This window comes from Marmota marmota, unplaced genomic scaffold (assembly GCF_001458135.2).
Source record: "Marmota marmota marmota unplaced genomic scaffold, marMar, whole genome shotgun sequence".
Classification (NCBI taxonomy): domain Eukaryota; kingdom Metazoa; phylum Chordata; class Mammalia; order Rodentia; family Sciuridae; genus Marmota; species Marmota marmota.
The window spans coordinates 12,121,355-12,146,934 of NW_025999853.1; the positions used below are offsets into that span (position 1 = coordinate 12,121,355).

Genomic DNA, 25,580 nt, shown 5'->3' on the forward strand with positions numbered 1-25,580 from the left:
TTTTTCTGATGACTCTAGGTCCTCCTGAATATTTAGGCTGTCCTGCATTGTTTGTACTCCTTTTCTTCCTTGCTTTTTCATGCTGCTCATGTTACTTCTTGTTCTGTTTGACTGCTGAGTTACTGTTTACTCTTATAAATTTATTTGATGCTTGGGAGGAAGGATATTAGAAGGGAAGGGAAGAGGTCACTGTCGCCGCTGGTTTCAATGAAGTTATCTCCTCCGCCGCGTTATGGTGACGTCAGTTCTCTGCCATGGTGGTATCCCATGCAAATGGTGACAGTTCGTTCCCTTTGCCGGGTGACCAGTGCAACAGGTGGGTCTTGACTGTCTCTCCCAAGCCCCGTTTCAAACCTGTGGCCACTTCCTATGAAGGCTCGGTTGGCTTTTACCTCTGTAAGTTCAGAAGGGCCGACCAGTTATTTCAGCGGGGTCGTTAGTGCTGAGTCACGGCAGTTTGGCTGCAAGAAGCAGGCAAACGGGAGCTTGAATGCAGCCGATCCGGGTTCGGTGTGTGTTCTGAGAGGCCCAGACTGTTCGCCCCAGATCCACGTCAGCTCAGCATTGCCTAGTGATCCTGAGCAAGCAGCATTTAGACAGTTTACGACTCCCTATGCCTGCGCAGCTGAAGAGGTCAGAGACTTGATCTCTCCGCGCCCATCGCCATGTGGCTGCTGCCTGATCATTAGGACCTTTTTTTTTTTTTTTTTTTGAGGCTATTGAAAATGGGGTAGTTTTCCTCATTTCCCTTTCAGAGGATTTGTCACTGATGTATAGAAATGCCTTTGATGGATGTTGGTTTTGTATTCTGCTACTTTTTGAATTCATTTACTATTTCTAGAAGTTTTGTGGTGGAATTTTTTGGGTCTTCTAGGTATAGAATAATATCATCAGCAAATAGTGCTAATTTGAGTTCTTCTTATCTATCCATATCTCTTTAATTTCTTCATCTGTCTAATTGCTCTGGCCAGTGTTTCAAGAACTATGTTAAATAGAAGTGGTGAAAGAGGGCATCCCTGTCTTGTTCCAGTTTTTAGAGGGAGTGCTTTCAATTTTTCTCCATTTAGAATGATATTGGCCTGGGGCTTAGCAGAGATAGCTTTTATGATGTTGAGATATGTTCATGTTATCCCTAATTTTTCTCGTGTTTTGAACATAAAGGGGTGCTGTATTTTGTCAAATGCATTTTCTCCATCTATTGAGATGATCATATGGTTCTTATCTTTAAGTCTATTGATGTGATGAATTACATTTATTGATTTCCGTATGTTGAACCAACCTTGCATCCCTGGGATGAACCCCACTAGATTGTGGTATACTATCTTTTTGATATGTTTTGGTGTTCAGTTTGCCAGAATTTTATTGAGAATTTTTGCATCTATGTTCATTAGAGATATTGGTCTAAAGTTTTCTTTCTTTGATGTGTCTTTGCCTGGTTTTGGAATTAGGGTGATTTTGGCCTCATAGAATGAGTTTGGAAGTGCTCCCTCTTTTTCTATTTCCTGAAATAAACTGAAGAGTATTGGTATTAGTTTTTCTTTAAAGGTCTTGTAGAACTCAGCTGTGTATCTATCTGGTCCTGAGCTTTTTCTTGGTTGGTAGGCTTCTGATGGTGTCTTCGATTTCATCACTTAAAATTGATCTGTTTAAATTGTTTATATCATCTTGATTCAATTTAGGCAAATCATATAACTCTAAAAAATTGTCAATGCATTTGATAGTTTCTATTTTATTGGAGTACAAGTTTTCAAAATAATTTCTAATTATATTCTGTATTTCTGTAGTGTCTGTTGTGATATTTATTTTTTCATCACATATATTAGTAATTTGAGTTTTCTCTTTGTTAGCACGGCTAAGGGTCTGTCAATTTTATTTATTTTTTCAAAGAACCAACTTTTGTTTTATCAATTTTTTCATTTATTTCTTTTGTTTCAATTTCTTGATTTCAGCTCTAATTTTAATTATTACTGTCTTCTGCTTTTGGAGTTGATTTGTTCTTCTTTTTCTAGGGCTTTGAGATGTAATGTTAAATCATTTATTTGTTGGCTTTTTCTTCTTTTAAGGAATGAACTCCATGCAATGAATTTTCCTTTTAGTACTGCCTTCATAGTGTCCCAGAGATTTCGATATGTTTTATCCGTGTTCTCATTCGCCACTGAGAATTTTTTAATCTCCTCCTTGATGTGTTTTGCAACTCATTGTTCATTCAGTAGTATATTATTTACTCTCCAAGTGTTGGAATAGCTTTTATTTTTTATTTTATCATTGATTTCAATTTCATTCCATTATGATCTGATAGAAGGCAGGGTAGTATCTCTACTTTTTTATATTTGCTAAGAGTTTCTTTGTGGTATAATATATGGTCTATTTTAAATAAGGATCCATATGCTCTTGAGAAGAAAGTGTATTCACTCTTTGAAGGATGAAATATTTTATATATGTCAGTAAAGTCTAAGTTATTGATTGTATTATTGAATTCTATAGATTCTTTGTTCAGATTTTGTTTGGAAGATCTATCCAGTGGTGAAAGAGGTGTGTTAAAGTCACCCAGAATTATTGTGTTGTGGTCTATTTGACTCTTGAGAAGAGTTTGTTTGATGAACATAGACATTCCATTGTTTGGGCAGATATATTTAGTATTATTATGTCTTGTTGATGAATGCTTCCCTTAAGCAGTATGAAATATCCTTCTTTATCCATTTTGATTAACTTTGGCTTGAAGTCTACTTTATTTGATATGAGGATGGAAACCCCTGCTTGCTTCCGCAGTCCATGGGAGTGGTATGATTTTTCCCAACCTTTCAGCTTCAGTCTGTGGATGTCTTTTCCTATGAGATGAATCTCTTGGAGGTAGCATATTGTTGGGTCTTTTTTTTGTAATCCAATCTGCCAGTATGTGTCTTTTGATTGGTGAGTTTAGGCCATTAACATTCAGAGTTATTACTGAGACATGATTTGTATCCCCAGCCATTTTTGTTTATTTTTGTTATTTAACTTGACTTGGTTTCTCCTTTGATTAGTTTTTCCTTTAGTGTAATGCCTCCTTTTGCTGATTTTCATTGTTGTTTTTCAATTCCTCTTCATGGGATATTTTACTGAGGATGTTCTATAGTGCAAGCTTTCCAGTTGTAAATTCTTTTAACATTTGTTTATCATGGAAGGTTTTTATTTCATCATCAAATCTAAAGCTTAGTTTTGCTGGATGTAAGATTCTTTGTTGGCATCCTTTTTTTTATTTGAAAACTTAGTGCATGCTGTTCCAAGATCTCCTGGCTTTTAGAGGTCTGGGTTGAAAAATCTGCTGAAATACAAATTGGTCTCTCCCTATATGCAATCTGATTCCTCTCTCTTGTGGCTTTTAAGAGTCTATCCTTATTCTGTATGCTAGACATTTTCATTATAATGGGCCTTGGTGTACATCTGTTGTAATTTTGTACATTTGGTGTCCAGTAAGCCTCTTGTATTTGATTTTCCAATTCATTCTTCATGTTTGGGAAATTTTCTGATATTATCTCACTGAAGAGATTGTGCATTCCTTTGGTTTGAAACTCTGTGCTTTCCTCTATCCCAATAACTCTTAGGTTTGGTCTTTTGATGCTATCCCATAATTCTTGGATGTTCTGCTCATGGTTCCTTACCATCTTCACTGTGTGATCAATTTTATTTTCCAGATTATATATTTTGTCCTCATTATCTGCCATTCTGTCTTCCAAGTGATCTAGTCTGTTGGTGATGCTTTATATTGAGTTTTTTATTTGGTTTGTTATTTTCTTCATTTCAAGGATTGCTAATTTTTTTTCAGAATCTCTATCTATTTCTTGAAGTAATCTTTTGCTACCTGTATTTGCTCCCTTATCTCTTTGTTGGTGTGATCAGTGGATGCCTGTATTTGTTCTCTCATCTCTTTTGTTGGAGTGATCAATTTTTGCCTGTATTTTCTCATTGAGGTCATTCTTTAATTCACAGATAATTTTAATTATGAATGTTCTGAAATCCTTCACTGACATTTTATCAACTGTGCTATACATGATTTCTGTTATTGTAGTATCCTGGTTTGTTTGGGGAACTTTCTTCCCTTGTTTTTTCATGTTGTCTGTGTGATTTCCCTTCTTGCAGTGTAGATCTGAGGTTTTACAGTTTCTACACTACACTGTGCAGATTATCTGTCCCTTACCTTGATGTTAGGCTGTCAGACCCTGCAGGTGTCCCAGGATGAATGCTACTGCAACTATAGGAGGTGGTGACAATAACAAGAGATAACTCAAGGTAACAGTGGAGATGCCCCAAGATGGATGCAACGTCTTTCAGAGATGGGGCTGAAGGGGTGGGCCTTACACTGGCTTTGGGATGCCTGCTCCAAGATTCAGCTGTTTCTAGGCCCTGTCTGTGGACCCAAGATAGAGGCTACTGCATGGGGAAGGCTATTGGAATGGCTGCAGTGTCTCAAGTTGGAAGTGGATTAGACCTGGGCTCCCTTGTGGTGGTGGTGGTCCGGGAGGGACCCTGGCCTACCTTGGGCCCTCGCTCTCTGTGCAGGACAGTGAGGCAGGTCTGGGCTGAGCCTGACTCCAGCAGGTATCTGCTGGTGATGGGATGGACTCAGGCCTACCTTGGGCTGGAACTCCCACACAGGTCAGTGAGGCAGGTCTGCGCTGAGCTGACTCCGGTGGGTGTCTGCCCTGTGGGCAGAAGTGGTCCTGGGCTTTGTTCTTGTTTTGTTAAAAACTTGAGATATATTACTAGGTTACTTATTTTGAGATATCTTTTTTTTAAAAAAACATAGACACTCATAAACTTTCCTCTTAGTACTGTTTTCACTGTATCCCATAGATTCTGGTATGTTATGTTCCCATTTTCATTTGATTTGAGAGATTTTTAAATTTCCCCCAATTTCTTTAATGACCCACAATTCATTCAAAAGTGTGTTGTTTAACTTCCATGTATTTTTACAGTTTCTCTCTTTGTTCAATTCTAGTTTCATTCCATTATGATGTTGTAAGATGCAAGAAATTATTTCAATAATTTAATTTGTTAATATTTGCTTTATGGTCTAATATGATCACTTTTGGAAAAAGATATAGGTGCTTATGAAAAGAGTGTGCATTCTGCAACTGTTATGTTAATGTGCATTCTATAGATGTCTGATAAGTCCATTTGATCTACAGTGTAATTTAACTCTGATGTTTCTTTGTTGACTTTTTGTCTGGGTGATCTATCTATTTGTGAGAAATGGGTGTTGAGAAAGATGATCTGCTTATGAGAGAGAGCTCCACTATTATTGTATTGGAGCAATAGTGTTTGTTTTATTAAATTTTTCAGCCCAGTGTTCAATGCATATTTATTTATAATTATATCTGCTTGATAAATTGTTTACTTTACCTATACATGGTGACCTATTTTGTCTATTATACCTGTTTTGAATTAAAGTCAGTCTGGCCATATATGAGCATAGTTATTTCTGCTTGTTTTCATATTCCCTTTTCTTGAAATATCATGTTATATCCTTTCACTTTCAGTCTGTGCATGGCTTTGTCATTGAGTTTCTTATAGGCAGCATGTTGTTGGATCTTGTTTTTTAGTCCAATCAGGCAGTGTATGTCTTTTAATTGGAGATTAAGACTATTTGCATTCAAGATTATTATTGAAATAAATGTACTTGTTCCTGTCATTTTGTTGTTTTTCTTCTGGTTTTGAATATTCTATGTTCATTTCTTCCTTTATTAGTCATCTTAGGGGTTTAATGGTTTTGTGTTTGATTCTTTGTAATTCTCATTTGCTTATCTATCTACTCTTCTAGTGAGATTTATTATTTCCTGTGCTCTGATGATTATGTTTATCTTTATTTTCTGGATATATTTTTCCCTTAAATGTCTTTTGTAATGCTGAATAGTAGTCATGAATTACCTGATTATGCTTATTATTGATGGTCTTTATTTCTGTTTTTATTCTGAAGGATAACTTTGTTGGATATAGTAATCTATTTCTTTCATCATCCCGGTCTTTAGAGTTTCTTTGAGAAATCTGCTGTTATTTTGATGGGTTTGCCTTTAAATGTGACTGGTATTCCTCTCTTGTAGCTTTTAATGTTCTTTCTTTGTTCTGTGCTTTTGGTAGCTTAGTTATAATATGTTATAATGTTAGGGAGAGGCTCTTTTATGTTCATATCTATTTGGGGTTCTAAGTGCCCTCTGAGGCTGGATGTCCATGTCCTTCCCAAGATTCGGGGAATTTTCTGTAATTATATCACTGAATAAGCTTTTTTATGTTTATAGCCTGTAGCTCTTCTCCCTTGTCTAATAAATATACAAAATACACAATTTTGAATATTTTGATCTTTTAATGATGTCCCAGAGATCTTGCATATTTTTCATTCTTATTTTTATTACTTTGAATGTAATAATTCTTCAACCTTGTCTTCAATTCCTGATATCTTTTTCTTCTTATTGATCTAGTTTATTAGTAAGGTTTTCAGCTGAGATTTTAATCTGTTTGAGTCAACTTTTTCACTGCCATGACTAAAAGACCTGACCAGAATAAATTGCAGAGGAAAAGTTTATTTGAAAGCTCATGGTTTCAGAGGTCTCAGTCTGTGGACAGCAGGCTCCATTCCTTGGGGCTCTATGTGAGGCAGATCATCATGGCAGAAGAGTGTGGCAGAGGGAAGCAACTCATATGATGATCAGAAAGCAGAGATTCTACTCACCAGATATAAAATATATACCCCAAAGACACAGCCCCAATGACCCACCTCCTCCAACCATACCCTACCCACCTTCAGTTTCCACTCATTAATTCACTGACTGGATTAAGGCTCCCATAATCCAATAATTTCTCTTCTAAACCTTCTTGCGTTGTCTCACATATGAGCTTTTGGGGCATACCTCACATCCAAACTGTAACATTATCTTACTTATCGAGTTTTTCTAAGATTTCCATTTGGTTCTTTTTCATAATCTCTTTTTATTGAATTGCTCTCTCATATTCTGCATTGTGTTCCTTAATTTATTTGACTGTTTATTTGTATCCCCTTGGAATTCATTGAACTTTTTAGAAATTATCCTTTTGAATTCTTTGACATTTCATCCACTTTGTTATCTTTAGAATCAGTTTACTAGAGAATTATGAACTTTAAAAGTGTGTTGCCTAATTTTTTTTCATATGTCTTGTGTTTCTTATGTTGATATTTGCACTTCTGTTTGGATGGCTATTTCTTCCACCTTTTTGAGAGGGCCTTCATAGAAAGTAGTCTTCTCTTGATGATATGGCCTAGAATACCAGTTTGTTTGGCAGTTACTTCAACTTAAAGAATAGGGGAGATGAAAGCTCCCAAACCATAGTCCCAAGCTAAAGTGTTGCTTCTGGACTTTTATTCCCATAGTTATAGCAGAGAGAAATAACACAGCAGTTGTGGATACCATATCTATGAAGAACCTCAGCATCAGTCACTCCCATACTTTTATCGTTCTTCACACTGTTGACAGTATTGGAGGAATGACCACAGAGGGTGAACCCTATCTATACTGCTATCTAGACACATCTGGCTTGAACTACTTTTTGTGAGACTTTTAGAGAAAATGTGTCCCTCAGGGTCAGATTCAGTGTCACAGCCAAAGAAGCAAAAGAGAAACTACATTCTGAAATCCAATTACAATTAAACCTATGCTGAGGTTCCTCATAGATGCAGCACCACAACTGTTGTTATTTCTCTTTGCTGTTGCGATGAGGGAGGCAAATGCCTAGGAGCAGAACTTCAGATCCCCAACCAGGTCAGGTCTACAGATTGGGGGCTTTTATCTCCCCTATTCTTTAAGTTGAAGTATTGGCCAGGGTTTGAGCAGGACTAAGTTGTGTTTGGAGTAAGGTGCAGTTTCTCTGAGATGGACTGGGAGTGTGTACTTTAGCAACAGAGCATCCACCCAAGCATGTTCAAAGTACCAGGCTCAATCCCCACCACCACAAAGAAAGAAAAAAAAAAGATGATGATAACAAAAAAGTCAAACCAGATAAAGAAATAAAGTAAATACCAAATAAAAACAGTAATAACCACAATACCAACAATAATCTAAAAAAGTTAGAAAATAATACATATAAAATTAAAAGAAAGGAGTATAAAAAACAAACAGAAGAAACATAGAAATTAAAGAGAGAAAAATAAAAAACAGTTGAAAACAGGAGAGAGGGTTTTTTTTTAATATTTATTTTTTAGCTTTCAGTGGACACAACATCTTTATTTTATTTTTATGTGGTGCTGAGGATCGAACCCAGCGCCCGGTGCATGCCAGGCGAGCGCGTTACCGCTTGAGCCACATCCCCAGCCCCAGGAGAGAGGTTTTTAAAAGTTTTTAAAAAGTAAAAAAAATCAAAAAGAAAATTGTAAACATTAAAATGAGCAGAAAAGAAAGAGAGAGGGGGGAGAAATATACATGTATCAACTGAAAACAGAAATTACAAAGAAGTATTAATAAAAAATAAAACTTTTCTCTTTACCAAGGTGCTCAATTATGCAGGCAAGAATGGATGATCACATATGTTGCCATGTCTCCTGTGTACTCCTTGGAATGAGCAAAGGCTGGGAGTTATTCACTCTTTCTTTTACTTTTATGTGCTTGTCAGGCAACCAGCAGGAGTGTCTGGAGCCAGTTGGAATATTTTGTTTCCCTGCATGGCAAAATGAGCTAGGGCAGAACTCAGAGCTCCCCAGGCAAAGATTTACTCTGGAGTTATTTGAGACGCACTCAGAACAGGGCAGACGCTGATGTTGTAATATGTCACTGAGGTAGCATGGAACACAGAACTCATCTGGTGCAGATTCCCTCGGGTGCCCTTTCTGCTATGCACTCAAAGGACAGGAGTCAAGTGCTGTAGTGTGTCAAGGACTCTGGGTCCTTTTATGATATATGTCCTTTGAGTGCTGAGAAAAACTATAGAGTTGCTGCTGTTCTTGCTGGGGGGGCGGAATGGTGGTGGGCTGTACACAATCCACTACCCATGACTGACATTCTGAGAGAGAGCTCCTGTAGGAAATCATACCTGACTGCTCCTTCCCTCAACTTGCTGGTTTTAAAGGAGGAATCATCTTCCATTTCTTCATGTGTGGCTGGCTGTCCACTTTCCCATCATATAGAATTCTCAGCAAGTTTATGTCAGAGGCCAAACCTCAGATCCCCTGGGCCAAACTGAGGACCAAGGCAGCCACCCACTGAGCCAGTGTAATAATATTGCTACAGGGACCCAGAGATAGGAAATTCAGGGGTATATGGCTCCCAGAGTAGTACATTCAGACAAGACCCTCTGAAATGGCACTCTGTTAAACAATAACATAAGAATATGCTGGAAGTGCAGAGAATTTCTTCAGATCCGTTTGGCTGAGCAGATTCCAAGTCTATTGTCTATTTATACTATAAGTTTACAAGGTGTAGATTTCTGTAGTAGTGGTTTTCTCTGGGACTCTGTTTTTCCTCTACCCCTGCTTTCTGCCTTACTGCTATGTGTTCAATGTGGGGTACTCATTTCACCCTCTGTTTCACTATTCAGAGTCTCTCCAAGCCACTATCCCCTATTGAACTTCAATGTTCACCCACTTTGATATGCAGCTGTTCTCCAGTTGTTTTGATTCGGTCTCATGGAAAAGCAGGTGATTTCTGTGTGCCTCTAATCTGCCATCTTGAATTTCCCCCTTTCTTTTTTTTCCCCCATTCCCTCTCAAATGTCTTTACAATTCCCTCCTTATCATCTTCCATATTCTAACTCCATTTCCCATGTTTTCTCACCAACCATTCCTCTAGTCACTTACCTTCTTATCTGTCCTCTTTTCAGCTTTAATCCTGGGTTCATAAATAAAATTGTCAGTCTTAAGAACAAAAATAAATAAAACAAAACAAACCCTTTCTCTTTATATTTATAATCTTACTGTCACTAATCTATTTTCCCTTCCCTAATATAATTCTCCATTCAAGAGCTGTGATTGCTCAATATTATTATTATTTTTAATTTTTGCATGAAATTCACACTTTTTCTCTGAGGGCAGATGTTTCAGATTGGTTCATGCTTTCATTCATTCATTTATTCATTTTTCAAGTGTTTAATGACTATCTTCTGTATGTTATTTACTGTTCTAATCTCTGGCGTTATTTGGTGGACTAAAACAAGCCTCTTAAGGCTTGAAGACTAGTTGGAAAGAGAGAGCTGAGCCACTGGATAAAGTGTATCGTGATTACTACATGGGAATTTGCACAAAATGAATTTTCTTTAGAAGCTGGTTTATCTTCACCAGCTGAATCTACCATAGCTATTTCACAATCATCACCTACCAAGATGGCTCAGTAAGAAAAAATTATTGGAGTAGAAGCCATAGGAATTATATTTGTTGGTCTTGCAGTTACTGGCTATGTTATCAGAATAAGCCTTACCTCTCTCATCTTTAAAGGCATGAACCATTTCTTTATTCTTTCTATTCTTTCTGGGGTCCCTAGGAAAAGTTCAATAAAAAAAATAGATATATAAATATGTAAACATAGATATCCTCATTCTTAAAGTTTAAGTTAAGTTGAATGTCTCTACAGTTTAAAAAGAATCTTTTATGAAAAAATCTTGTATGCTTTCATTTCTCACTTCCTCTAGCACTTCTATTTGCTAGCTATCTATGTTATTTATCTACCGTGTCATTCTGGGAGTAATTTCTTGCAGGAGTTCACCTATTTATTTCAGCCTCACAAAACAAAGAACTGAGCCTCAGGAAGATTGTGGCTAACCTACAATTGAACCTGTGTTACAACTCATTCTAGTTTGCAACCCTGGCCAGTTTCTGGCAGGCTTGGGCTTGATGCCAGGCTAATCTTTTAGTTACTAACTTCCACTGAACCCTCAGAGTATAAAGATTTTTAACATTGCATAAGGCATTTCTGTTTTCGTTATTTCATACTTTGTTCTAAATATTACAAAAAGGAATTCTGAGTGTTCTTTCTATAGAAATAAATATCCCCAAAGACAGTCCTTCTGAAGTTACAGGATGTCAAGTACATCTAGCTAACATTTTAATTTATGCTTCACTTATAAGTCTGAGGCAGCATGGTAGGGTTCCTGATTGATCATCTGGCATTCCAGCTGGCTTCTCTGTGCAGGACTATGTCAGTCTTACATTCTGTCATGTTCACCGGGCGCCATTGCCCAGATAGTGGGGGTGTAACTGCTATTCTTCAAAATTAAGAAATGGCTCCTGAGACACAAGAGTAGGATTAGAGTGATGGGATTACTACTTTCCATTATATATTAATTTATTTGTTATTTTAATTTATTACTTGTAATAGCATTTCTTTTAATATGAACTTACATTATGTTCATTATTAATTTATTTTCACTGTATTAATTTGTTTTTGTATTCTCAGTCATTGTAATTAGTTTAGTGCAACATCCCTTGTTATGATGCTGTGGGATGGGGAGGGGAAACATCACAATAAAAACAGATCACTGCATCACATTCTTGCTCTGTCAGTTCTCAAGATAGTCATGGCCAAGAACTAGCCTGCCTTTTTATATAAATAAAAGCTAAATGCAAAAATGCTCGATAAAATATAAATGATGATTCTAACTATCACTATTAACAAGTAATCAAACATTAGCAATCAAAGGACATATTTGGAAACTGGCAACAACCTGAAGGGCACTCCTTACCCAACTTTGCCACATGCATTATTTTTGTTGTATGATTATGGGGACTGAATACTTTTTTAAAGTTTCAGTATATAATCAATATAAAATTATTTTGAAAAACTTAAATTAAATTTTATTAATATATTAAGATTAAATCCAAAATGTGATTTAGAAGCATGCATGAGTTTGGGTCACTCAAGAGTAGGAGAACACGAATTCTCTGACCCTTGTTCTAACCCTAGATTTTAACAAGGAATTCATAGCCTCTTGGTAACTTCCAAAGTTAATTTTTGGAGCACATAGTAGCATCTCAGCTATAAGTGCTTCAGACCCAGGTCTTCTTAGTTATTTCAGGATTTTTCTTCCATTACATCATGATGGTGATGATGGTGCTGAAGAAGAAATAGGAGACTCTGTGAAGAGTCTAGAATAACAGAAAATCTTTTTATCTGGGAAATTAAGCTGCTAGCAGTAGTTGACCCCCTTAAAGTGCCTGTTGAGAAAAATCATCCCCAAATGGTAACAGTGAGCATTTACACCACAATAAAGACCTAAATCCTTGCAGAGATTCCCAGTAAAGAATCTTTTAGAGAGAATTCCCCACCCCACGTCACACCCTGTCTCAGGGATATGATATGTACTTATTTGTGCAGAACTGTACTCCTAGAATTCACTCATTTTCTTGGGCACCAGTTCCAAAATTCAGTCTTTATCTGAATTAACCTCTTCAAAAATCAGGTCATCACCAATTCTTTCACTCCTAGAATGTAAACTGTATGAGAACAAATCCATGCATGGTTTTCTTAACTCCTCTGTTTCTAGGGTCTAATATGACAGACAGTAGGAAAGTAAAATAGCCTTGTATGATTAAAATAAGTGTCCCAGAGCAAAGAAATTTATATTGCCTGTGACCTTGGGTTGTCTGCAAAACAGTACTGCACCCCCCTCAAGATTTTCTAAAATGAAATTTGGCTTTCTGACTTTTTTGTGTTTTGATGTCACATTTGCTTTCTAATTCTGAGGAGCTTACTGCTCCTTCCCTACAGAAACTTGCAAACTTAAGTTGCTAGTTTATAAACATATGAAAATAGACAACCAAGCAGATACTTTGCATGCTTTGAGGGGACAGAATGGAAAGAAGAAATTGATGGTCTTAGTGTTTTTCCTCTAGAGTTTTAATTGCATGAAAGCTTTCAAAAATATTAAACTGCTTTAATTCATACTTAGTTTAAAAGTATAAAGAATTAAAATACTTCTCTAGACAGTCTCACATTGATTTTTTTCCACTGGGTGTATTTGTGTCCAACTATTTGAAGATTCAAAATATTCAGATTTACAAATAAAATAGCAAAAGCCACATACATTTAATGAATATTTATTGAGAACTCACTATATGTCAGGCATTGTACTCAAGCTGGGAATAAAATAATGAGCAAATTACCAAAAAGAAGTCTACCTTCATGGAACTAAATTAAGTAGAAAAATCTATAGTCTACTTAGTGAATGTGTCTTACCCAATGCAGGGGAATCAAGCCAGAATTCCGGAAGAATTGCCCAACAGGAACTAGCTAAGACAAAACTAGTAAGGATGATAGGGAGAGGGTGAAATGAGAAAGAGTTCCAGTTATAGAGAACAGTATTGCAATGGCCAAGGAGTAAGAGGACACACAGCTTTCAAGGAACCCCAGGAAATCCAATTCAGTTCAATTTAACCTGTATTTATTGATATCTACCATTTGTCTGACCTCTACCAAAAACTATGAGAAGTATAAAAGATGCATTTTAACATGAATCTTCTCCTAAAATTCATATGGGCTCAAGAACCAATATAAAAAAAAGTGCATTTGTTCATATAAAGCACCAAAATTAGGCTTAGAGGATGTCAAGTGGTGAAGACAAAAAGATAGCAATGTTTCCTAGGGCTGATCTAGAGAATTGTGTTATAGAATATGTAATAAATTAGAGTCACTGTTATTATTTACCAGTGAATGCCTTTTGGAAAGCAGGATGAGCAAATATCTCTGGGCATTTCCCTTGCTCACCACCCAGCCCACCAATGTGCACACACATGCACACATGTACCCTCTCAACATCTAATCAGTAACCACCTTCCTTCCCTCGGTTGACCATTATCATCTTACTTACACTATCCCAAAAGCCTCCAAGTAGATCTACATACCTCCAATCTCATTCTTTTTAAATTCACTTTCCATCCTGCTGTCAGGGTTATCTTTTTAAAACACATATCTAATAATGTTCTCTGACTTAAAAGTTTTGAGGGCACCAGGTTTTCTACACAGTAAAGTCTGATTTCATCAGCATATCATTCAAACTCTCTCAGGCTCTCATTCCCAGACTTCATTTCCAGTATTATCCTTTTACCTTTCGGCCTGGTTTCTAGCCATATTTCACAGATTTGTGCTTTTGCTTATGCTGTGTATTTTGCCTGCTGAAACCCTATTCACACTGGAAGTTCACTTCTATAGTTACTGGTGCTTATGTGCTGGCATTCCACAGTATATATTAGAAGGCCCCACCAGATTTCATTCCCTTAGAGACCCTGCTTTGTTTGTTTATCTTTGTATGCCTTCAGTTGCTAGCCAGTGAGTATATAATGAGCATTGAATTAAATTTGTAAACTGTGAAGTATATGTCTATGTATTCTCATTTACCTACCTATCTAAATTCCTCTCCTAAGAATTTATAATCCATTAATTGTAGTAGGTAGGTATCATGTGCAGTGTATTGCCATTGCTAGAACAGGTGCAAAAAACATTTGCTTGCCTTTGAGGGATCCAACAGTTTAGTAGGGAAATGATATAAGAATAAGTCAAAGAGATAAAGAAGATAAAAAGAAGCGATAAGAAAAGGCATCATGATGCTTCAGTGGTTAGTTGATTGGATCTCTTCCTTGCTCTAAAAAGTACTTAAAGGATGACATAAATGACATCAAATAATTTTTAAAAGTATATGTAAGATGAAAGCAAGATAGAGATAAGGGATATCACTTGAGTTGGACCTTGAAAGGTCAGTGGAAGTTTGAATATCACAGGGAAAAAAATGAGATCAAGGGAAGGACAAAAGAAAATTGAGATAGAAAGGAGAGATACTGGTGTTCTTTGTGGGTAGTGTCAAACTACTCAAAATAGCAAGGAATCTTGTAAGATTGAAGAATGTAAAAGTAAGATTAGAAACTTGGGGAATTATCAGGGAATCTTTATGAGGAACCCTCAAGAAAAAGAATTGCCATGCAAAGTGCACCTACTAGTAGCTAAGTAACATGAATCCATAGGGCATTAGCGCAGCATGGATACCCAGCCTTTTCCAACAGTGTTTAACTCGGTTTCGGGAATGGGACAGTGGCATGGACCTTATCTGGAAGGACTGACAAGTGCCCGGGATGGCAGAAGTACCAGTAGCCAAGTATTCCAGGAGAACAGGAGATCTGCACCAACTCCGCTGCTTCCTCCAAGCCTTTTGTCTTACTCAGGGCCTTCCACCAGTTTACCTTTCCTCTCCTGTGTCTCCACGTTCCCTCTCCATTAGTACTTTCTCTACTTCCTGTAAAACTTGCTTCAGTAGCTCTCAAAAGCAAAGGAAAAGAAAGAGAGGGGAAAATGAAGCAACCTTCCTTCAGTCCTGCTCCTTCCCTGGCTGTCTCCAGATCTGCTCCTTCCTTACTTACACAGACTTCTCAAAACATTAGTCCACATTCACTGTCCCCACGCCTTTTCCTTCACAATCCTCTTTGATCGGACTTGTCCCCACAATTCTCTTGGAAAGAGTTCTCTTGTGATCCCTCACAAATTGCTCTGTATTACCAAATCAAAGGGTCTTTCTGCTTCTTTTAAGGCCTCTCTGCCATATTTAACAGCTGGTTCATGTCCTGTCATGAAACTCTTTATCCCCTTGGCTTCCGAGACAACATACTCTCCCTTGTTTCCTCGTTTCCTTCTTCTCCTCACTTCTTTCATAGTGTTTCCCTGTTCTTCTCCGTGGGTGCCTTCATCCATTTCACAGTTACAGCTATAACATAGGCACTGATCACCTCCAAATCTACAGCTCCATCATGAACCTCTCTCCAAATTTCAGTCTCCTATAACTTCCTGCAGACATCTATTCCTACAATAGGCTCCAACCACATTCAAAAGAGAGCACATCATCCTTCCCCACCGCACCTTCAAACTCTCACCTCTTCCTGAAGTCTCCTTCACACCCGACCATGGCTCACCCAAACAAGAGACTTCACAGTCATCCTTGGCTCCATCTTCAACTGATGCCTGCATTCAATCAATAATCAAATCCAGTTTGGGCTGTTAGTATTTCTTTATTTTTATTTTTATTTTTTTTCTTTAATTTTTTATTGTGGGTTGTTCAAAACATTACAAATTTCTTGACATATCATATTCCACACTTTGATTCAAGTGGGTTATGAACTCCCACCTTCACCCCATACACAGATTGCAGAATCACATCAGTTACACATCCATTGATTTACATATTGCCATACTAGTGTCTGTTGTGCTCCGCTGCCTTTCCCATCCTCCACCATCCCCCCTCCCCACCTCTCCCCTCCCCTCCCCTCCTCTCTCTCTACCTCCTCCACTGTATAACCCTGAGGGTCTCCTTCCATTACCATGCAATTTCCCTTCTCTCTCCCTTTCCCTCCCACCTCTCATCCCTGTTAAATGTTAATCTTCTTCTCCTGCTCTTCGTCCCAATTCTTTAATATCTCTAAACTCCTGCTGTAACTATCCTACTGCAGACCTTCACCATATCTTATATCATTGCTGCAAGAGCTCCCAAAATGGATTTGCAGCCTCCACCTTTATCCCTTCAAATCCATACTTTGAATAGCCACTGGAGTGTGCTTGCTAAATTGCAAAATCCTGCCATATCCTTTCTAGGCATAAATCATTCACCAGCTTCCCAGAGCTATGGGATGAATCCCACCTTGTGGCTCATTGCCTGGTCTCTCCCTCCCTATTTCTCCAGCTTGATTAACAATAAAAGCCTTGTTGGTTTTCACCCTCTCACTCCATGGCTTCTTTCCTCAGTGCCTTTGTTCCTGCTATAATTAATCTATGCAATGCTCCTCCCCCTGCCTCCACCACTTTCTGTATTCTGGTTAACTTGTACTCCATCACTCAGTAAGTAGCAGAGGTGTCACTTTCCCCAGAAAGTCTTTCCTGATGTGCATCTTTGTAATTCAGGAATCTTTTCTCTATGTAGCTATAATCAACATACTTGCTGCATCAAAAAATAATGTATTTATGTGCCTGTCTTCTACTGCCACCCCAAATTTACCCCACCCCTTTTAGGAGAGAGAATGACATAGTTACTTTAGATTTTTCAGTGTTTACCAACGTGTGCACAAAATGGCAAGCACTCAGTAAATGTTGTGAAATGGTAGTTTAAGTGAATGAGAGAATGAATGAATGAATAAATGAATGGGCCCCACAAGTCCAGGCAAGTTACAGTGTTTCTCTTTGTCCTCATAATCTTTTAGACAACTCAAGAACTTAAAATGAAAATCATATCTAATAAATGACTAGAGAAGCATCCCCTCTTGTTAGAGTTAAATGACCTCCATGGTTTCCAAGGGAATGGCTTCCATTTCTTCTTTTCTATCCACTTGGAAAGTTAAAGCAAAAGCCATAGATAACTGAGCTGTGAGCTATTTTGGGGTCAGTCCAACCATGTTCCCTAACTGAGTTTAAAGTTTAACTGAGAGGTACTGCAGATTAACCTGTGGAGTGAGGTAGAAACCAGATGATTATGCAAAGCTTCCACCCTGGGAGCATCTGCAGCTCTATAATTTGTGGGGCCCAGTCCAAAATAAAAACGTGGGGCCCTATATTCAAAGAAAAGACAAAAGAATGTCATTTATATACACACATAAATGATAAATGGTCTTTCTCTGGACTCCCATGGTGTTTTAGTTTGTTTGGGTGCTATTTACTACTTAATCTTTTTAGTAAAGAAAAATTAAATTTTTTATGTTGTTAGCATGAATTTTCCTTTTGTTTTTATATTGTACAATTCTGCTGTTAAGTGCAAATATTTATAAGCACACAACTCCCATGCAGGATCACCAAAATTATTCAATTCATATTTTGTAGTTTTCATCCAAAGAATGTACTGGACTGGTCAAGAAAACAAAAACACACACAAAGCCACTCCAGGAAGGTTAGGAGGAGGGAGAATGCCCCCAGGGGTGGAACCAGCCAAGGAAGCATTCTTAAACACAAGATACTTGTGTGGAGAGCGGATTCTCTCAGACACCTTGGAGCCTGCTTCCTGTTGCAGGACACTGGCTGGGTCTCCACTACCCCCCTGACCAATGCAGTGCCCTGACAGAGCAGGGTCTGGGGAAGTTGAGCCAGGTGTCTCCCTTTCAGGGGTCTATCCCTCTAATCCATGGCACACATGGAACACCCAAGAAATCTTAAATCTCTGTACTAGGGCATGCTTAGTACGGGACCTGGGTAGCCTCTGGCAGGTTGCCCAATGAATGTACCATGGTGTGGCCCGTCAGGTGCTATGAGACAGGAATACTGACACAAACCCTCTCATGCCAGCACTCAGGCTCCTGCTGGGAGTAAAGGATAGTAGCGGTTTCAGCTCTGGGCTGAGGAGGGGAAGTCAGGCAAGACCCATGGCATCTGGCAGCAGTAAAGGGGTTCTCTGCCAGAACCCACCCATATGCAGCAGTGGGAAGCAAGGCACCCCAGCTGAAGTGCCAGGGTCCCAGCACATGCTCCATTGTCCCTTCAGACTTAACTTACAAAGCACAAATTAAAAAAAAAAAATAGCAGATTTCAAGACAGGAACTACAGAGCATTAAACTCCAAGTACAAGGCCCTTTGAGCTTTGGGCCCTATGGGATGCCCAATTAAGTGACTTGCCCAAGGCCACAAATTTAAGTAAATGGCAGAGCTAGGAATAAAACCTGCATTTTTTCCCCATACCACACATGCTGCCTCTTTCAGAATAGACTATTTCTGGCAAAAACAACATGAAACTAGAAGATTTACAGTGCTATGTTCTTTTTTAAAAAAAGGAGTTCCTGCAGGGATGCTTTATTTTTAGCAATTTTACTTTATAGTTTATAAAGCAACTTCACATAAATCACTTCACCACATCCCTAAAAGGTAGGTGTTATTCTTAGCCCCATTTTACAGATGAGGAAAGAAGTTCTTTGGCTCCAAACCACACTGCTAATGAAGAACAGAGCTGGAACAGGAACCCAGGAGATCCAGACTCCCTATTCCTTTGTTAATCTCCAATCCCTTGGTAAAAATTATAGGAAAATGGAGACCAATGGGCTGATAGAGACAACCTCTACCATCAGACCCCAATGGGTCAACTTCTTGTGGAAGACACTTGTCTATATGCCATAGGTGGCCAGGGAACATCTAATTCCACAGCAGGTCTGCCACTTACTGTGACTTCAATCAAGTTGCTAGTTTTCTCTCCACTTCCTTGTTCTCAATTCTAATAGCAACAGATTTGTAGATTTCTTCTGAGGGTAAAACAGTGCCTGGTCCACAGTTAACACTCAGCAACAAACATTCATCATTGTTGATTTGTATGAAACTTGGGACTGAGCCCAACTCCCCTTCTCCTATATGTATCTCTCAATACTGGACAATTACTTGAAGAAAATTACTTTCCCCAATATACCAGTATTATTTTGTGATTATTATTCACACAATAGGAGGATGTGAGTGCTCATATACCTTGTTAGAACATCCAGAACAGATGTGTGTTAGGAACTAACATCTGGTCCAAACCTCTCATTGTTCAGTTGAGAAAACTTAAGTCTCAAGGAAATTGAATGAATTTTTTTGTTTATACAATTAATTCGTTCATGATAAGTCAGAAATCTAAATTCAGTGCTCATTTCTAATAAATGTTGCTTCTGTTAGACGAAACACAACTCTATCATTATCATTATTTTAAAATGCTGATTTTTTCATAATGTGGCATGATTATGAAAAGCTGCAAATTCTTTTTATTTTGGTTGTTATAATTGATCCTGATGATCATTATAATCATTATACTGTGAAAAATGATTTAAATTCATTTGTGCTTCTTGTACACATAAATTGAAGAATATACCAGTATTATTTTCACAGTATGTTCTCTTTTTCCTTCCGGATAGGAAATATTTTTGAGCCATATGGGATCCTAATTCTCTGAATGCTTTTAGATTATCAGATGTCTCAACTGACAGTCCTGGATGAAAATCAAATCATGAGAATTTGCAAAACTGAAAAAAAAAATCAAGAACATTTTGGTGTTATGGTGTACCGGCAATTCCATCTTTATCTTTTCTTCAATTAAGGGGGAGAAAAAGACACATTAAGTATCCTGCATATTAGAATTTCCTGATGAAACTTTTCAATCCTTTTCCTACTAACTTAGCTTAGTGACCTTTAGACAGTTTTTATGGATGTTTTTATAAATCTGTGCCTCTTGTTTTTACTTACGTATTCAAGCTTTATTTTACTCAATACTAAGCAAACAGGTGTAAGAGGAAATACAAAAATGCATACAGCATGATCTTTTCCACCAGGAAGTTTGCTGTCCAATCAAAGAGACATGACATAGAACACAAAGTAGACAGAAAGGAGATACTATGGCTGTGTACCACCTCTTTAACTAGACAAGGTGTGCCCATAATCATAATGCACAATTTAAGTTAATATGAAGAACTTCATGATGGTTTTAATATCAAATATCTTAAAAATCTTTCTTTAGGTTAAAAAAATTAGACAAGGGAATGGTTAATAATATTCACTATGAGGAAGGATATTCTTTCCTTTTCTTTCTCTTAAAGGGTTAAGTAATATTACTTGATGAATAAAATGGTGTACACAAGAGCATCCTATACGGTGTCAATGTGGCACAAGGGATAGGAGTGTTTATATGCCATGTACAAACCTTCTTTTTGTATTCAACCCATGGCCACATGACGTGGCCAGCCAGCCCCACGACTGCTCAGAGGACTTCCCTTCCTCATGATCTTGCTCCCACCGCTCAGCTAGGGCAGCTCTGCCTGTCTGCCTGCTTTGATGGCCCCACACTGCAGCCCAAGGTTGTGTGCCAGTGATTGTTCCCACCACCAAATTTCAAAAAATCAAATAAGCCTAGAAAAAATTTTCTTAGGGTGGAAAATGTTTTTTATCCTAAAGTCATCTCCAGAAAAATGTCTTAAATACCAAAACTAAAAATAAACGTGGGGAAAAGTCAGAAATACTCCATCACTCAGCTGTTTCCATAAAGAGATCACCACTGCCCTCCACAGGCTTTCCAGGTGGCAAAGGACCTACCTACACAAACTCTTGAGACCTCCAGAGTTCACGGCAGAGCCACACGCTGAGGCCAACCCTGGTCAGGACAACTTAGATGTACATGCCACCAAATGTTTTAGTGCTTGTGCCCTGATAAGATGTGTATGGATTTCAAGTTTTTTTCCTAAGAAATGCCAGACTTCTGCACAAATGTACTTCCTTTAGAACCATAACCATACAATCTCTGGATGCCTGCTGTCTTCAATTGCAAACTGAAAGCCACTCCCAGATTTAAAATCTGTCAACTCCAAGAACACTTGGATAATTTCATATCCAGTGTTAACAAGATTCAAAATCCAGAGGAAACTCTTTCAAGAATATTTTTATGAGATTTCACAATTTCAAGTCAAAATAAGAAGAAGCAGTGCTAAAAATTGACACACACACACACACACACACACACACCCCAACTTGGTTTGCATAACTTTCATTCTCTCTGATATCCCTTCTCTGCTATTCTTAGTGTTATTACACTTCAGTCTATATTAGGTGAGCAGTAAAACACTGCCGCCCCATTAGGACCTCTGTTACATGTGGCAGTACATGTTGCCATCATATTTTCACTGACAGATAAACCCTGGTCAGGGCAACTTAGATGTACAAGATGGAGAGACCTTCTTGTTCAGAGCCTACCTCTTCCATAGTCTCTGCCTGCCTGCTTCCCGAGAGATACCTACCACTGGTGTTCAGAGGACTGTGGGCCCATGCAGTTTACCCGCACATCCTGAAGGACGCCCAAAGTACTTCCTCTTGGGCACAATGAGGGAGAAGGTACATTTCTCTCTTTTCATCAGTAAAGCAAAGGCTTCTCCAGTTTTCCAGTGGACAGCTTCTGTCACATGTCCCACCACAGCTTTAAGGGAGGCTGAGAACATTTAGCGTAGCCAGTCTCTGTAGTAGAAGGCAGCCAGGGAGAGGGACTCAGCCTACCAACAGTGTTGCCACAACCTAGAAATAGAATCGCTGGCACCGTGGAGTGTGAACATTTTCGGCATAATAGGTACTGCTAAATCTTCACCATAGTTGTATGAATTTAGAATCTTTATCAAAGGCTATGCTGATTTTTATCTTTGCCATCTGGCTTTTCTCATTGATTCAAATGCAAGATTATATTTGGTTTGGAAACTCGACTCCTGAGTGAGGCCAATTCCCACGGTCCTCCAAAAGGCCATATTTCTTAATGTTTCTAGGCTATTTCAGCTTCTGTTGTTGAGCTCAACTTCTATATCATCCAGTTTCCTCATCTATTTTTCACACCATAGCCAGAGTACATTCAAAGATGCAAATTAGTTTATGTCCTTCAGTGTTTCCCATGGCATGTAGAATAAATTCAAAGTCCTTCTCAGGGTCTACAAGTCCCTGCATTATTCATACTTTGCTTTCCCCGCTAAGGTCTCCTTCTCCCTGAGTCACTGAATTCCATTCTTAGTAGAATTCTGTGTGTTTCTAGACTATTCCTGGTACTTTTCTCACCTCAGTGCCTTTGCACCATTTTTACTTCTGCTTGGAATGCTCTTCTAATGGCTCTTGCTGGGTTGCTCCTTGAAATCCCTCAGGTGTTAATTTACACGTCACTTGCTCAGAAAGGCTTTCCTAACCAGTCTTTCTAGCATAGGTCTTTCTTGTTTTGTTTTGTTTTACCTCAGCACTCTTAACTTTCTAAATAGCAGTTAGGGTTAGGGTTAGCTGTGTGACCGTAGACAACTTATCAGCTTCTCTGTGCCTTCGATTTTTAATTTGATAAGGATAATAATTATAATGACCTCCAGAATCAAGCAATATAAAGCTCTCAATCCTGAACATAGTCTGAGGGACACAAATACCCTTTGTTCCCAGACATCCTCCACCTTAATTCATTTCTAGAAAACTTCATTTTCTAAGCTGACCAGACAGGTAGTCTGACGGGGCTCTGTAGAAGATCTGTATCCTTTACACCAATCCAACACCATGTTGTTATTTCTCACCTCCCTGTATATACCCAGCTCAGAGCAGGGTGAGTATGTGGTGCTTTACGCAGAAGCGCACTGGGTACTTTCATTAACATGCCTGGCTCTGGATTCCACTCAAGCCATTTTGAAGGGAAACTAACAGCTTGATCTTTCAGAAGATAATTTATTTGAAATAAAATGTGTTAGAGAAAGTATGGCAGTCGCTCTCAATGATCTATATGTCTATGTATATATTTGAAAAATAGTGTCATAGGAGTTACTCACTAGTGACATTGCACACCTGTTGACTGGAATCTCCGCACACATAATCTCCTACTGAACATGGGGTTCTCTTTCTATAGTGAAGGAAACATCATCTCAGAGTCTGACAGTATAAAACACTGATCCCAGATCTATCATATACTGACTGACATTGAAGAAATAGTTTCACATTTTTGAGACTCAATTTCCTTATTTATACAATAAAGATAATACCACCCATCTTACAAGGTTCTTGTAAAATTTTTTTTTTAATTTTTTAGTTGTAACTGGACACAATATCTTTATTTTATTTATTCATTTTTATATGGTGCTGAGGATTGAACCCAGGACCTCACACATGCTAGGCAAGCGCTCTACCGCTAAGCCACAACCCCAGCCCCTGTAAAATTTATAAATAAGCTAGACAAAGCTCCTGGACACAGTCTGCTTAGAGGCTGGTGGTTAACATTAATTTTTTCTGGCTCTTCTCCCTGCTCATTATGTGTGGCTGTATTGGCCACATTCAGGAGCTTCTCTGCACCACCAGGAGAGAGTAGTTTTAAGAGGAAGCTGCTAGAAATACCACGGCGCCATGTTCCTCTGCCTTGGAGAGCTAACCTCGTTACTGCTCACTTTCTCTTGTGAGGCACTGGGAAATGTTCAGCATATTAGATAGGAGAGTAAAACTCAAATACCTGCCAAGATTATGTGCAGCCTACTCAAGGAAAAAAACTTTTTTTAACTTCACAGCTTGTGATTGGGAAAGGACACAGGACAGCTGCTAACTGTTTTCCTTTCATCTCTGCTTTTGGCATATTCCTCTAATAGCTCTGCTATAACACTCGGTCTGCATCACAGTGGGAGCTGAAAGAGTAGAATTAAGGTGCCCCCCCAACCACAACCCCACCCCCTGCTCAGACTCAGCTTCTGGGAAAGGCTATTTAAAACATTTAATGTCCGCCCTACCCCTTTGGGGATGGTATAAACCCAGCTAGACACCACGCTTCAAAAAAGAAGGTAAGACTTTGCAGTCATAGGGAAAGTTTAGACTAGGAAACCCCCCAGGTCCCTGCCAACCCTGATTCCATGATTCAGTGAGCAGAGGGGAGGTCATACAGTTTTAAAACTTCTCTCCCATAGAGGGGACTCATTGTTGCTGAAATGCTGTGAAACCAAACATAAAATACATTGGAACACTTGCTTTCACATGTGAAGTTCTTATGGCTCTAAGATTAAAATATAAATAGTTGAGGTTCAACCATGTTTTTGTAACTGAACCTTTTTCTCTCCTATATTACACTGGAAGTAATGTGGGCTAAGTTATGAGAAAGGTTCCTATCACCTGCAGGAATAAGTTAGTTATTTAAGTACCTATCTCATGGAGTTGTGGTGAGACTCAAATAAGATGTATTATACACACACATTGGAATATATACAGTAGATAGGTAAGTAGATAGATAAGTAGATAGAGAAAAATAAGAATACACAATGAGTTTTGTTCTCATCAACTTTTCCTATTGAAGAACCTATAAATTGGCTTCCTTAAATGAAGAGTTGGTTTCCTCTCTTATAGCTATGACCAAAGCAATACAAATTACTATATAAATAACTTTGCAGTATTTTATAAATACACATAATTCTAAAATTTGCATGAACACATGTCTCAAATGAATCATAATTATAATTTATGATTTCAGCAAATTGTGCTCAATACTTTAACAAATTACCTGCTTACTTAAATTCCTCCTCTTTTTCTGTAACTTGGAAACAAATGTGTAAAAGGGAAATAGACCTCAAAATGAAGAGGAAATTAATTAGTTATAAAGATAATCATATTAGCTATTAAATAAGACTCAAAATTAAATCTAACATATAGTTTTATTCTGCTAAAATATATGAATTGCATATATAAGATGCTCTCTTGGGGCTGGGGTTGTGGCTCAGCGGTAGAACGCTCGCCTAGCACATGTGAGGCCCTGTGTTCGATCCTCAGCACCACATAAAAATAAATAAATAAAGATATTGTGTCCAACTAAAAAAAATAAATATTTCTTAAAAAAGATGCTCTCTTGCAGATTATGCTAAGTGAAGCTAGCCAATCCCTAAAAAACAAATGCCAAATGTCTTCTTTGATATAAGGGGAGTAACTAAGAACAGAGTAGGGACGAAGAGCATGAGAAGAAGATTAACATTAAACAGAGATGAGAGGTGGGAGGGAAAGGGAGAGAAAAGGGAAATTGCATGGAAATGGAAGGAGACCCTCAGGGTTATACAAAAGAACATGCAAGAGGAAATGAGGGGAAAGGGAAAAATAATACAAGGGGGAGAAATGAAGGTCAGTAGAGGGGGTAGAGAGAGAAGAGGGGAGGGGAGGGGAGGGGAG

General features: G+C 38.2%; 1 protein-coding gene and 1 long non-coding RNA gene across 18 annotated transcripts in view; one reads left to right on the plus strand and one right to left on the minus strand.

The window, feature by feature from the left end:
* The window catches only part of Anks1b (ankyrin repeat and sterile alpha motif domain containing 1B), a 1,073,630-nt gene that overhangs the window by 751,369 nt on the left and 296,681 nt on the right, over positions 1-25,580 (plus strand). The gene's annotated exons all lie outside the window — the stretch shown is intronic.
* Positions 11,805-19,531, minus strand: LOC125616907. Its single transcript, XR_007347692.1, has 3 exons — positions 16,603-19,531; positions 15,842-15,929; positions 11,805-12,041 (listed from the first exon to the last, which is right to left on the minus strand). It is a non-coding gene; the product is annotated as an uncharacterized LOC125616907 (long non-coding RNA).